Source organism: Hypanus sabinus, chromosome 8, assembly GCF_030144855.1.
Source record: "Hypanus sabinus isolate sHypSab1 chromosome 8, sHypSab1.hap1, whole genome shotgun sequence".
In the NCBI taxonomy this organism is placed as follows: domain Eukaryota; kingdom Metazoa; phylum Chordata; class Chondrichthyes; order Myliobatiformes; family Dasyatidae; genus Hypanus; species Hypanus sabinus.
The window spans coordinates 58,357,845-58,373,006 of NC_082713.1; the positions used below are offsets into that span (position 1 = coordinate 58,357,845).

At 41.9% G+C, this 15,162-nt stretch overlaps 1 protein-coding gene across 2 annotated transcripts in view; it reads right to left on the reverse strand.

Annotated features, from left to right (window-relative positions):
- chm (CHM Rab escort protein) overlaps positions 1-15,162 on the reverse strand; it is a 130,933-nt gene that overhangs the window by 114,882 nt on the left and 889 nt on the right. The window lies entirely within an intron of this gene.

Sequence of the window (15,162 nt, forward strand, 5' to 3'; positions counted from 1 at the left end):
GGAGGAGCACTGTCGACACTTCAGGCCGAGACCCTTCGTCAGGACTAACTGAAAGGGAAGATACTAAGAGATTTGAAAGTAGTAGGGGGGAGGGGAAAATGCGAAATGATAGGAGACCAGAAGGGGTGGGGTGAAGCAGAGAGCTGGAAAGGTGATTGGTGAAAGTGATACAGAGCTGGAGAAGGGAAAGGATCATGGGACGGGAGGCCTCGGGAGAAAGAAAGGGGGAGGGGGAAGCACCAGAGGGAGATGGAGAACAGGCAGAGTGATGGGCAGAGAGAGAGAGAGGAAAAAAAACAAACAACTAAGTATTGTCAGGGATGGAGTGAGAAAGGAAGGAGAGCCATTAACAGAATAAACAGAATAAAGCCAGTCTTCACAGGAATGGCTTAAAAACAAAGTTAATGTCCTGGGGTGGCCAAGTCAGTGTCTAGACCCCAACCCAACTGAGGATTTGTGGTTGTTCATTCACGATCCCCATGCAATCGGACAGAATTTGAGCAGTTTTGTAAAGAATGTGGAAAAATTGCAGTGTCCAGATGTGCAAAGCTGATAGAGACCTCTCCACACAGACTCAAGGCTGTAAGTTGCTGCCAAAGGTGCATCTACTAAATGCTGACTTGAAGGGGGTGAACACTTATGCAATCAGTTATTGTGTTTTATTTTTGTAATTAATTTAGATCACTTTGTAGAGATGTTTTCACTTTGACATGAGGACTTTTTTCTGTTGATCAATGTCAAAAGGCCAAATTAAATCCACTGTGATTCAATGTGGTAAAACAATAAAACACGAGGACTTCTAAGAGGGGTGAATACTTTTGGCACTGTTGCTGGGAGCTTAACGTCCAAGGACATACATTGTATCGAAAGGACAGGCAGAAAGACAGAGGGGGTGGCATGGCTCTGATGGTAAAATAAAATTAAATCATTAGAAAGTGGTGTCACAGGGTCAGAAGGTGCTGAATCATTATGGATAGAACTAAGGAACTGCAAGAGTAAAAAGACTCTGATGGGAATTGCATACAGACTCCCAAACAGCAGTAAGGATGTGGTCTACAAATTACAACAGGAGATCAAGATGCATGCCAAAAGGGCAATGTTACAATAGTCATGGGGAATTTCAATACCCAGAGAAAGTCAGGTTGGTGTTGGAGCACAAGGAGGGAAATTTCAAATGCCTACAAGATGGCTTTTTTGAGAAGCACATGGTTGAGAACTTAAGGGGATCAACAATTCTTGACTGGGTGCTGTGCAATGAACCAGAATTGATTAGAGAGCTCAAGGTAAAGAATTTGAGGCATGAGAGGAAGAGTTGGCCAGAATTGATTGGTAAAGAACACTGGGAGGGATGCCAGCAGAGCACCAATGACTAGAATTTTTGAAAGCAGTTCAGAAGGCAAAGGATATATTCATCCCAAAGAGGAAGATGTATTCAAAATGCAAGATGACACCTTCTTCAGTTGTCCATCGAAATCCAATGACAACGTCCACTCCTTTAACGGTGAGATCTTTGATGACTATACAATCCATCCTGGATCCACAAGCTCTATTGCAGGTGGGACATGTATATGTGGTAGTGATGGCAACCATGGCTGCATTTCTCCTTGCTCTCTTCTGGTTGTTCATTCCATCTCCAGAATATGAACCCTGTCCCTACACAGCTGTTGCCAAGTGATATGGTCAGCAGCAACATCCTCCAGGTCCTCAGGTCTGATTTTGCACTTCCTTAAAGCATTCTTCATCTGATCCTTATAGCACTTCTTTGGCCCTCCAGCTGAGTGTCGACCATGATGTTGCTGGCCGTATAACACTCTGCGGGGTAGCCGACATGGGGGCATCCTTATCACGTGCCCCAGCCACTGCAACCAACGCTCGGTGATCATGGCCTCAATACTTCTGCAGTTGATCTTTACAAGTATTTCAGTGTGAGGCACCCGCTCATGCCGAGTAATTCCCAGGATGCGCTGAAGGCAGCTTATGTGGAAGCATTTCAAGGACTTGACATGATGGCTGTAGGTTACCCAAGCTTCACAGCTATACAGCGACCTTTGTGGAGGGACTAAGGCTCCTATTCTGAAAGGCCCTACGCCAAAGTCTCCCAAAGGCAGCAGATGCCTGTTTAATGTATCTCTGGATGTCATTGTCAATGCCACTACCCTGAGAGAGAATGCTCCCCAGATATTTGAAAGATGGCACTACTGACAGTTTTTCCATCAATAGTGAAGGCAGGTAGAGTGGGTGGGACACTGGTACTCCATTGGCAAACCACTTCTGTCTTGGTGGTAGACAGTCAGCCCCAGCCTGCTGTACACTCTCACCGCCATAGCAAGGACAGTCTGAAGATCTTCTGGAGTATGGGCCACAAGAGCACAGTCATCTGTATACTGCAGCTCCAGGACCTGTTCTCTATGAAGTTTGGTGGTTGCGTGGAGCCTCCTGATGTCTCCTCCGGTTGCCTTCTAATCTGACGTCCACTGTCACACCACTGCTATCCTCAATCTCGTTGTGGAGAAGCTTGGTAACACACAAGAGGAAGATGTTAAAGAGCACTAGTGCTAGCACACACCCCCTGCCTCACCCCCGTGCGTACAAGGAAGGGCTTGGATACTTGTCTTCCTATGGTCATCCGAACAGTCATCCCATCGTGGTCTGGTGGAAGATGTTAACAAATTTATTGGGACAGCCAAACCTGAGGAGGACATCCCGTAAGACCTCTCTTTGCACAGTGTCAAATGCTTTGGAGAGGTCGACAAAGGCCATAAACAGGTCCTGATGTTGCTCCCGGCACTTTCCCTGAAGCTGCCAGGCTGTGAAGATCACGTCGATCGTGCTCCTGTTCTTCCTAAATCCACACTGTGATTCAGGCAGCATTGCAGATGAGCCTCTGAAACATTACCTTAGCCAGGAGCTTTCCAGCAACAGAAAGGAGTGACATGCCTCTACTATTGCCACAGATGGCCTTGTCGCCCTTGTTCTTATAAATGACAACGATGTTTGCATTTCTCCATTGCTGTGAGATGTTCTCATCAGTCCAGGCCTTGGTGAGGTACTGTACATGTGTGCATACACATGTACCCTCCATTCTTCAGTAACTCAGCAGGGATATTGTCAGTGCCAGGGGACTTGTTGTTTTTAAAGGAATGGACAGCTGATAGAACCTCCTGGAAGGCTGGTGGTAGACTGAGGTCATGGCTAGGAGGAAGTTTAGGCAGTTTGTCCATGATGGTGGGGTCTACACCAGAGTCCTGATTAAGCAGTGTGTTAAAATGCTCAGCCCACCTCAGCAGAATGGTATTCTGATTCTTCAGAAGCGTTAGACCATCTGCAGTTTTCAGGGGAGTAACGCATCAATTTATTGGGCCATAGATGGTTTTGACAGTATCGTAAAAATTATGAATGTCATTATTATCGGCAAAGGACTGGATTCCATGTGCCTTTTCAGTCCACCACTCATTTTGTATGGCCCGTATTGCCTTTTGCACTTTCCTCCGAGCTGCTTGATGCTGGTGGAGGAAGAGTTATCTAAAGTTGCCTGGTGTGCTTTGTGCATGTTCTTAAGCAAGTGGTGGATGGTATCTGAGTTATCATCAAACCAGTCTTGGTGGTTTCTGCTCTTATGGCTGATGGATTGGGCAGCTGCCTCAGAGTGCAGAACTGACATAGGTCCACTGTTGTTCCATGGTATTTTCTGAACTCAGGCAAGGTTCCAGCTCCCTTAGTTTCTATGCTAGGATGTGTCGAAACTCACTTCTTGCTTCTGTCTCTCTCAGGCGGTTGCAATTTAGCTGCTTTTTATTGGGTTTTTGTAGCCACAAGGAGGGATGCACTTTCATATGATTGTGGCCAAGCTCCATACGGTGGTCAGTCCAGCACTCTGCACCTCTCATGGTACAGGTGATGAGAACACCCTTGATGTTACTATGTCTCACAATGAAGTCTATCATGTGCCAATGTTTAGAGCGAGGGTGCATCCATGAGCTCTTATATTTTGCCTTCTGCTGGAAGATAGTGTTGGTTAAGGTTATGCTCAGACCAAAGAGTAAGTAGCCTCATGCCATTTGCGTTCACCTTGCCAATATCATGCCTACCTAGCACTCCACTCCATATCCTGTTGTTCTGTCCCACCCTAGTATTAAAGTTCCCAAGCAAAAGGATCTTATCATTCTTAGGGAGCCGGCAAAGAGCTTTATTCATTGTCTCATTAAAGCATTCCTTGCCTCATTCTCAGACGGTAAAGTTGGTGCATAGGCCTTGAGATGCGTGGCATCACGTTTCTTTGGCGGGGGATACAGAGGGTAATTAGTCTTTCACTAGTGCCAACAGGTGTTTCTGTGAGACTACCGTGCCTAACAAGTCAAAGCCAACATAAAAGCCAAAGAGAACATAGTTGTGCAAAAATGAGTGGGAAGTTACAGTATTAGGCAATTTTTAAAACCAACAGAAGGCAATTAAAAAGTCATTAAAGAGGTATGGACGGAATACAAAAATAAACTAGCGAATAGCATTAAAGAGGATACCAAAAGTTTCTTCAGATATGTAAAGTGTTAAAGAGATACAAGAGTGGATATTGGACTGCAGGAAAACAATGCTGTAGAGGTAGTAATGGGGTGACAAGAAAATGGCAGATGAACTGAATAAGAATTTTTCATTGTCTTAATGAAGAGTGGAAGACATGAGCAGTATGGTGGAAGTTCCAGGTATCAGGGTCATGAAGCGTGTGAAGTTACCATTACTTGATAGATGGTTCTTGGGAAACTGAAAGGTCTGAAGGTAAATAAAAATCACCTGGACCAGATGGTGTACACCCCAGGGTTCTGAAAGAGTAGCTGAAGAGATTGCAGAGGCATTAGCCACGGTCTTTCAAGAATCACTAGATTCTGGTATGGCTCTAGAAGACTGGAAAATTGCAAATGTCACTCTACTCTTCAAGAAGGAAGAGAGGCAGAAGAACTACAGGTCAGTTAGTCTGACCTCAGTGGCTGGGAAGATGCTGGAGTCGATTGTTAAGGATGAGGTTTCAGGGTACTTGGAGGCACATGGGAAAGTAGGCCGTAGTCAGCTTGGTTTCAAGGGAAAATCTTGCCTAACAAATCTGCTAGAATTCCTCGACGAAATAACAAGCAGGATAGAAAAGGAGAATCTATTAATGTTGTGTACATGGACTTTCAGAAGGCCTTTGATAAGGTGCCACACACGAACCTGCTTAAAAAACAAGCCAGTGATATTACAGGAAAGCTTCTAGCATGGTTAAAGCAGTGATCGATTGGCAGGAGGCAAAGAGGGGGAAGAAAGAGAGCCTTTTCTGGTTGGCTGTTGGTGTCTAATGGTGTCCCACCGCGGTGTGTGTTATATGTTTATATGTTATATGTCAATGATTTTGATGATCGAATTGATGGCTTTGTTGCAAAGTTTACAGACTATACAAGATTAGTTGGAGGTACAGGTAGTTTTGAGGAAGTAGAGTGGCAAGTAGACAGATTAGGACAAAGCGGTAGATGGAATATAGTGTCAAGAAGTGCATGGTTATGCATTTTGGTAGAAGAAATAAAAGGGCTAACCATTTTCTCAGTGGAGAGAAAATACAAAAAACTGAGGAACAAAGGGTCTAGGATTTCCAAAGGTTAATTTACAGGTTGAGTCTGTGGTGACGAAGGCAAATGCGACATTAGCATTCATTTCAAGAGGACTAGAATATAAAAACGAGGATGTAATGTTGAGACTTTAAAGCACTGGTGAAGCCTCACAGAGCATTGAGAGTAGTTTTGGGCCCCTTATCTGAGAAAGGACATTCTGAAATTGGAGAGGGTTCAAATGACATTCACAAAAATGATTCCCGGATTGAGCAGCTTATCACATAAAGAGCTTTTGATGGCTCTGGGATTGCATTCACTAGAACTCAGAAAATGAGGGGTGACCAAATTGAAACCAATCAAATGCCTTGATAGAGTGGATATGGAGAGGATGTTTACCATGGTGGGAGAGACTAAGACCAGAGAACAGTAACTCAAAATAGAGTGGCATCCTTTTTGAACAGCGATGAGGAGGAATTTCTTTAGCCAGAAAGTGGTAAACCTGTTTAATTTGATGCTACAGGCAGCTGTGGAGGACAAGTCTTTATGTATATTTAAAGCAGAGGTTGATACATTCTTGATTGGTCAGGGCATGAAGGGATATGAAGGTGGGGGAGGCAGGAGATTGGGGCTAAGCAAAAAAATGGATCAGCTATGATGAAATGGCATAGCTGACTTGGACCAAATGGCCTAATTCTGCTCCTGTACCTTATGGTCTTATTATTGAACATTATCCCATTAATACCTCAGCACATTTCAGACTTAAAAAGATATATATTTTTATCTTATTGACATACAGTGAAGAATTGGCTCTTCGAGCCACGCTGCTCAACAATCCAATTTAATCCTAGCCCAATCATGGGACAATTTACAATGACCAATTAACCTACCAACCAGCTGACTTTGGACATGGAGGAAACCACAGCACCCCAGGAAACCCACACGGTCACATGGAGAAAGTACAAACTCCTTACAGGTAGCAGCTGGAATTAAACCCAGGTTGCCTGTACTTTGAAGCACTGTGTCGCCCAAGATATTACACTATATTATTTTAATTTTTTTTCCCAGTGAATCCAGCAAGCATAAAGGAGGCGTAGTAAACTTCACCCAATAATCCAGATACCAACCCATCAGGATTTCTGAATAGTCAGATAGCAGATTGTGATAATTTTACTTCAATTGGCTCTCATACTTGCATATGCTTACACTTCAAGATTTCACCAATTAACTGCAAAATTCAAATACAAAATGTCAGAAGTACCAAGTAGGTCAGGTCAATTCTACAGGAAGAGGAACAGTTAACATTTCGGATTGGAGACTCCCATCGGAACTGTTAGAAGACAAAAGCTTGTAAACCTGAAGGGAGGATGGGGGAGGGGGCTTCTCTTGAAGGGTGAAATGGCAGTGACAATAGAGACAAGACTATCAGATCAGTGGGTAAATGGGAGCAGTAAGAGTGTAAAGACACAAAAGGAAGTGGGAGTTGGAAAAAAAATGCAGAGTAGGACGGCATCCCAGCCAGTTCAGGCTAGGCATGTCCTTCACTCTCAGAGAGAAAAAAAGGTAGGATTTTAATGTCAGATAGGTAACTGATATATACTGACAAATTAAGACCATAAGGCATAGGAGCAGAATTAAGTCATTAGGTCCATCAGGTCTTCTCTACCATTTCATGGCTATTCCATTTTCCTTCTCAATCCCATTCTCCTGCCTTCACCCCATTACCTTTGACATCCTTCCTAATCAAGAACCCATCAGCCTTCACTTTAAATATAACCGGTCCTGACCTCCTCAGCTGTCTTTGGCAATGAATTAGAGATTCATCACCCTCTAACTGTAGAAATTCCACCTCGCCACTTCTCTCAAGAAGCACCCTTCTATTCTGAGGCTGTGCTCTTGACTCCTCGACTCTGCCATCATTGAAAACATAATTTCCATGTCCATTCTATCACAATTTTTCAATAATGGGTAGGTTTCAATGTGATTTCCCCTCCTCCCACTGATTCTTCTAAAGTGGATACAGAACTAGAACCATCAAACACTCCTCCTACCTTTTCATCCTCAGGACATTCTCATAAACCTTCTCTAGATGCTCTCTAATGCCAAGACAGACTTTTAGATATGGGGCCTAATATATCTTTCTTAGATGTGTGTTGCTTTGAATTTCCACCAATTGCAGAATTTCGAGTTCACAATACTCCGAGTGTGATCTGACCAATGTCTTACAAAGGTGCAGCATTTCATCCTTGCTTTTTTATTCCAACCTACTCAAAATGAATACTAACATGGCTTTTACCCTCCTCACTACTGAAACAACAAACTAACCTTTTGGAAAACCTGCATCAGGACTCCCAAGTTATTTTGCACCCGACTTTTGAATTTGCTCACTGTTTAGAAAATCTTCCACGCCTTTATTCCTTCTACCAAAGAACAGGTCCCTGCACGATATTCCATTTCCCACTTCTTTGACCGTTTGTCTGAGTGACCAATTCCTTCTGTATGCTCCCTGCTTCGTCAACACTACATGCCCCTCCACCTATCTTTGTATCAACCACAAATGTGGCTACAAAGCCATCAATTCTATCATCCGGGTCATTAATATACTGTAAATTCCGGTGTATAAGCTGAAAATTTGGCCCTAAATTTTGGTCCTAAAATTAGGGGGTCGGTTTATACAGAGGGTGCCAACTTTGGGAAAATGAATATACGGAAGACAGGTCATAGTTATTGGCTGTTTTTGAGTCAAATTGGTTCCACTGTCGATGCATGTATTCTTTGGTTTGTTTAAACTCACATCTAGTTGCTGGAGCATGGACGTCAAACCACCGGGGGATGACTGCAATGTCCGTATTTTTAACTTTCAGTGCTGCTTTTGTCTCACCTGACAAGTGTGCTTTGAACATGTCCCAGACAAGTTGTGACTTTTCCTTCCTGACACCTTCTGGACATTGACGCCACATCTCTCTAACCCTCTTCAAGCAACCTGATTCGTCCATCCAGCAGCATTCTTGAAAGTAAGCAACACCCCGCAGGAATTTTCTGAGCAATCTTTGTTTTTTTTTGTCCCAACACAAGATCACGTCTATTCATATATCGGGCGCACCAACTTCGCGTAGCTTCAAAATTTTCGCTGTTCTCACGGTGCTTTTCGTCTCATTTCAACGCTTGAACTCGAATCATTTCTCCGGTAACAATGTATCCTGATGAATGCTGGTGATTTACCCACTCTAAAACCTTTTCCTCCAGTTCTGGCCACTGGCATGTTTTCCTGCGGTTTGTATATTTCGTCTCTGGCATTTCCCTCAGCGTGTCCTCTGCCTTTCTCCACTCTCTCATGTTTACACTAAAGTTCTTAGCAGCTGCAGAATTATTCGTTCCTTTAGCAAAATCAACAACCTTCAGCTTGAAGCCAGCATCATATCACATTTGTTTTAATCTTTTGTACATGGTGGTTGCAAACTCAATACTGAGTACACGTACTGATCCTACCACCTTGTGTTATGTTTTAACGAGATTGCGATAGGCGCTAAATGGTTTCACAGGGGTTACATTTCAGAGGATTCTTTTCCATTGTTAACCTAATCCAAAACTTTCCTCCCTGATTTATTTATTAAGAATTCACTCATAATGCTCTACAATGTGCAGGCCTGTTTAGCAGGTACTGGCAGGTACTTAGCAGGTACTGGTTCACAAAATTTCCCGGTTCTGGATCCGGCAAAGCTGAGTACCAGCATGTGAGATCTTGTGATCTTTTCTAGTTAAATCAAAAACCTCTACAAAAGGAGTCGGCTTATACAAAGGTAACATGAAAAAGTCACTTTTTTAACCTTGAAAATGGAGAGTCGGCTTATACTCCAGAATATATGGTATAACATGAAAAGTAGGAGATCCAACGCCAGTCCCTGGGGAGCACCACTAGTCACCGGCAGCCAACTGAAAAAAAAACCCTTATTCTCACTTTTTGCCTTCTGCCAGTTAGCCCATCTATCCCTCTTAGTCCCTTTCCTGTCACATCATGGGTTCTCAGTTTTTTAAACAGCCTTATTGTGGCACCTTGTCAAAAGCCTTTGAAAAATTCAAGTAAACATCTACTGACCCTCCTTTGCCTATCCTGCTTGTGAAGACAGATATACTTATTCAGTTCATCTATTTCTTTTTTATCCATTATTACCTCCCCAGCATCATTTACCAGTAGTTCAATGTTCACTCTTTTCACTCTTGTCTCTCTTTTACTCTTTATATATCTGGGGGGGGGGGGGGGCGGGGGCGGAGAGGAACTTGTGCTATCCCCTTTTATATTATTGACTAGCTTACCTTCATATTTCATCATTTCACATTACTATTTTAGTTGCTTTTGTTAGGTTTTCTTTAAAGCTTTCCAAACATCTAGATTCCCACTATTTTTTGTTATACAGTAACGCATGTACTCGCTTTTGCTTTTCTGCTGTCGTTGACTTCTCATCAGCCACAGTGGCTTCATCCTTTAGAATGATTCTTCGTCACAATAATAATCTCTTACTCAATATCGCAAGACCAAGGAGCTGATTATTGGCTTCAGGAGGAGGAATCCAGAGGTCCAGGAGCCAGTCCTCATCAGAGGATCAGAGTTGGAGAGGGCCTGCAACTTTAACTTCCTCTGTGTTGTAATTTCAGAGGACCTGTCCTAGGCCATGCAGACAAGTGCAATTATGAAGAAAGTACGGCATACCTCTATTTTCTTAGGAGTTTGTGAAGATTTGGTATGACATCTAACCAGAAAACTACAATTTATATGTATTGGTAATAATATTGCTCATTACCAACATTGGTGCACCTCAGGGCCCACTGCTCTACTCCCTTTATACCATGACTATGTGGCTAAGTATAGCTCAAATGCCAACTATCAATTTGCTGATGACACAACCATTGTTGGTAGAATCTCAAAAGGAGTTGAGGGGGCCAACAGGAGCGAGATATACCAGCTAGTTGAGTGGTGTCACAGCAACAACCTTGCACTCAATGCCAGCAAGATGAAAGAGCTGGTTGTGGACTTCAGGAGGGATAAGATGAAGGAACACAAACCAATCCTCAGTGGGATCAAGAGGAGTGAGTGAGCGAGCGAGCAATTTCAAGTTCCTGGGTGTCAAGATCTCTGAGGATCTAACTTGGTCCTGACATATAATTGCTGCTATAAAGAAGGCAAGACAGCGGCTATATTTCATTAGGAGTTTGAAGAGATTCGGTTTGTTACCAAAAACACAAACTTCTATATCTCTGGAAAGCATTCTGACAGGTTGGATCACTGCCTGGGCTTGGGGGTGGGGGGGGGGGAGTTGGGGAAGGCTACTGCAAAGGACTGAAAGCTACTGAAAATTGTAAAATTAACTCCATCATGGGTACTAGCTGCCATTGTATCCAAGACACCCTGAAGGAACAGAGCCTCAGAAAGATGGCATCCATCATTAAGGACCCCCATTACCCAGAATATGCTCTCTTCTCATTGTTACTGTCAGGAAGGAGGTACAGAAGTCTGTAGGCACACAATCAACAATTCAGGAAGGAACAGCTTCTTCCCCTCTGCCATCTGATTCCTAAGTGGATACTGAACCCATGAACCTACCTCATTTTTTTAAAAAAATATATTATTTGTTTTGCACTACTTTAAACTTTTTAATATACGTATACACTTGGAGTAATTGATTTACTTTTTTTCTTCCTCTATTCTCTTGTATCGCATTGTACTACTGCTATGTTAACAAATTTCATGACATATGCTGACGATACCCAATTCTGATACCTAAAAAAAACTTTGACAAACTTCTTTTGATGTGTGGTGGAGAGTATATTAACTTGCTGCATCGTAGTCTGGTATGGAAACACCGATGCCCTTGAATGCAAAATCCTACAAAAGGTAATGGTTACGGCCCAGCCCATCACAGGTAAAGCCCTTCTCACCGTTGAGTGCATCTACACAGAGCATTGTCGCAAGAAAGCAACATCCATTATCAGGGAACCCCCACCGCCCAGGACATGCTCTCATCTTGCTGCTGCCATCAGAATAAGAGTACAAGAGCCTCAGACCTCATACCACCAGGTTCAGGAATAGTTATTAGCCCTCAACCATCAGGGTCCTGAACCAGAGGAGATAATAACTTCATTGAACTACACTTGCCTCATCACTGAACTGTTCCCACAACCTATGGACTGACTTTCAATGACTATCCTAATGTGCTCATGATTTATTGTTCATTTATTATTACTCCTTCTCCACTTTTTTTTTGTATTTTCACAATTAGTTGTCTTTTGCACACTGGTTGTCCACCCTGTTGGTGTGGTCTTTCATTAATTCTATCATGGTTGTTAATTCTTTTTTAAGAATGTCCAAAGAAAATGAATCTCAAGATTGTATACGGTGACATATACCTTGATAAAAATCAATTTTACCAAAGTAAATTTATTATGTCTTCAGAATTACTTCCAGAAACTCCAGCCATTGCTGCTCTATCATCAACCCAGCTCGTGTCCCCTTCTAATCAGTTTGCCTCTCATTTCTCTGTAGTTCACCTGTACTACCAATACATCTGATTTCAGCTTCTCCCGTTCAAACTGCAGGGTAAATTCTGTCAAATGATCGCTGTCTCATAAGGATTCCTTAATCAAATCTAAGTCATTACACAACACCCAATCCAAAATTGTCCTTTCACTTGTGGGCTCGACCACAAGCTCCTCTGATAAGGTACCTCATAGTAATTCTGTAAATTCTCTCTTGGGAACAAGCACCAACCTGATTTTCCCCACAATATACTTATATTTTGAAATCCCCAATGACTACTGTAACACTGCCCTTTTTACATGACTTTCCCATCTGTTGCAATTTGTACCCCACATCCTGGCTACTGTTCGGAGGCCTATATATGACACCCATCAGGGTCTTTTTACACTTGTAGTCTGACTTAATTGGCTAGGGCCTCCTGTATCATTTGTGAGACCCTGGATAAGCTTGAGAAACATCACTACTTCTGTCTGAGCACACAGCTTTAGATTTCCAGCATTGGCAGTTCTGATTTTCACTTAACTGTAAAATGCATTCTGTTGCCCCAAAAACTTGACCTCTGCACAGACGTGTAACAGGGTTATAAGAATGGTGCCATCTTGCAATCAAACGAATATTTGAATCTCAAATAAGGGAAAGTCTGCAGTTGCTGGAAATCCAAGCAACACACACAACATGCTGGAGGAACTCAACAAGTCAGGCAGCATCTCTGGAAAAGTACAGTCGACGTTTCGGACCAAAATGCTTCAGCATCCATAGATGCTGCCTAACTTGCTGAGTTCCTCCAGTATTTTGTGTGTGTTGCTTGAAGAGTTGAATCTTCTGTGTTCCAATGCAGTCACAGAAATTCTTTTTAAGAGCAAACCAGGAAAAAAATTTGAGATACAAGTTATAAATAATTTGCTTCACTGCACAGCAGGTTAAGGTGCAATAGCACATTAATAGTATGTTGACAATACAAAACAATAAACAGGTTACTTTTCTCCATACATCAAAGGATAGCCCTACCCACAAACAAACTAAAATCGCATATTACATCATTGCTAACTGGGCAGCAATCACCTTGCTTAATGTACTCAATATTGACATCACTTCCATTACTAACTGAAAACAACCAGGGTGAAGTCACAGTAGGCTTAACCGCCATCACTGCCTATTCACGCATCCATAAATTGCAGATTTGCTGATGCATTTGACTGTATTAATATCCTGTTTAATATTACCCAGCAGAGCACACAGACACTTCCCATACTTTTTTTTAAAAAAAGGCATCGGTTTGGGTTGCACACTGCTTGCTGTTTTATTTATTTTGTGATACGGCGCAGAGTAGGCCCTACTAGCCCTTCAAGGCATGCTACCCCAGCAATCCCAGAACCCCAATTAACCCCACCTAATTACAATGACCAATTAACCTACCCAATGCATCTTTGGACTTTGGGAGGAACAAGGGGCAACCAGGGAAAACCCACGCATTCCGGAGACGTACAGAGACCCTTACAGAATGGCTACAAACAATTCAGAATTTCAAAAGGGAAAATCATCAACTTTTGAATTTCCAAAAAGCAGTGATTACAATACAAATTAAAATATTTGTTTTCCTCATCAATTTTAAAAAAAATAGGGTTGGTAATATTGCCAGCACAACGTTGTGTATTTACATGATCATGACAAGAACAGAATGGTGCTGGAATTGAACAATGAACTCCGGAACACCTCAAGCTGTAACTACTTGCTACCGTGGACTGTCATGAATCTCTGAGCTGCACAATACTCCCTCAATAACGAACAGCTCACAGCTCAGTGTGGAGGGGCTTTGGCACTGATTAGTGTTTAGACAGATTGGAGTGAGTAGCAGCCACAGGGTTCAGGGCTGTAACAAGGTTGTTTTCAGTCGTGCCTTCATTCCAAGGAATTCACACTGAGCATCACGTACTAGAAGGTACTTGATAATGCAAATATCTTTTAGACACTGCAAGGACAAGTCCATGCTTTTTGTAGAAGTTTTCTATTACATTAAAATATTGCTAAGCAGCATTGTTATCCAGCAAAATATAAATTCCAAAAATTGCTTTGGCTTTTCTAAACATCAAATGAGTGAAGTTCAAACATCTGCCTCTCCTCATCATTCAGGTTTGCACAGAAGAATAAGATATTACAATTTTAAACCTGGTCACACCACTATAAAGGAGGAAATTTCACTCTTACACATCATAGCAACACAACAGAAAAATGTTTGACACAATTAGAGAACCTTGAGAATTAAAACTGCAGTATTTACTGACCAATTATTTTAAATTAACAGATTTGAAACAAGTTTTTGATGATGACAGTTTCACACTTGTATCAACACAAGTCATCAATTGCAATCATCACTTTTCTCAGGTGGTACATTCACCAAGCAGAAGCTAAAATTAACTCCGGGAGGAAAAGAGGAAAGATCAACAAGATGGTGAAAAGTTAAATCAGAAATTTTTGCTTTTATTCTCAAAGCTTTGAATGAAGTGTTATTAAAATTTACAAATTCCTTGAGGTCATTTTTCCACAAAAGTGATACAAAAATATTGTTCTTAGAAACACAACAATCATTTGCATTTCCAAAATAATTTTAAAGTTTCTACTACAGGTCAACATTGGTTTTGTACTTATAGGACCTTCATGTTTAACCTCAGGGAACATTTTGCTATGATTTAAGTTTATTCTACATCCAACTTCACTCAAAGTATTTTAAAAATGTTTTACTCAAAATATTAAAGTTTGCAGATAAACAGTTTGTTCAATAGCTTGTTAAACAAAGTGACTTTGTGGAAAGAGAACAGCTTACAAGAATGATATTTATTGCACATTCCAATCTGTCAAACCGCTAATCCAATCCGATGCATCAGTTATGCTTGTCTGACCCAAAATGGAGGGTTCTTTCTCCAAAGGACAATGACTGTGACTGCAAATAATTTGTCAAGTTTAGTAAAACAGCTTTGCATTCTTAAAATACAGGTATGTCTACCTGGACAGTTAAAAATAAAGAAAATACAGAGAGAAAAACTGGATCAAGGTCAGATTTAA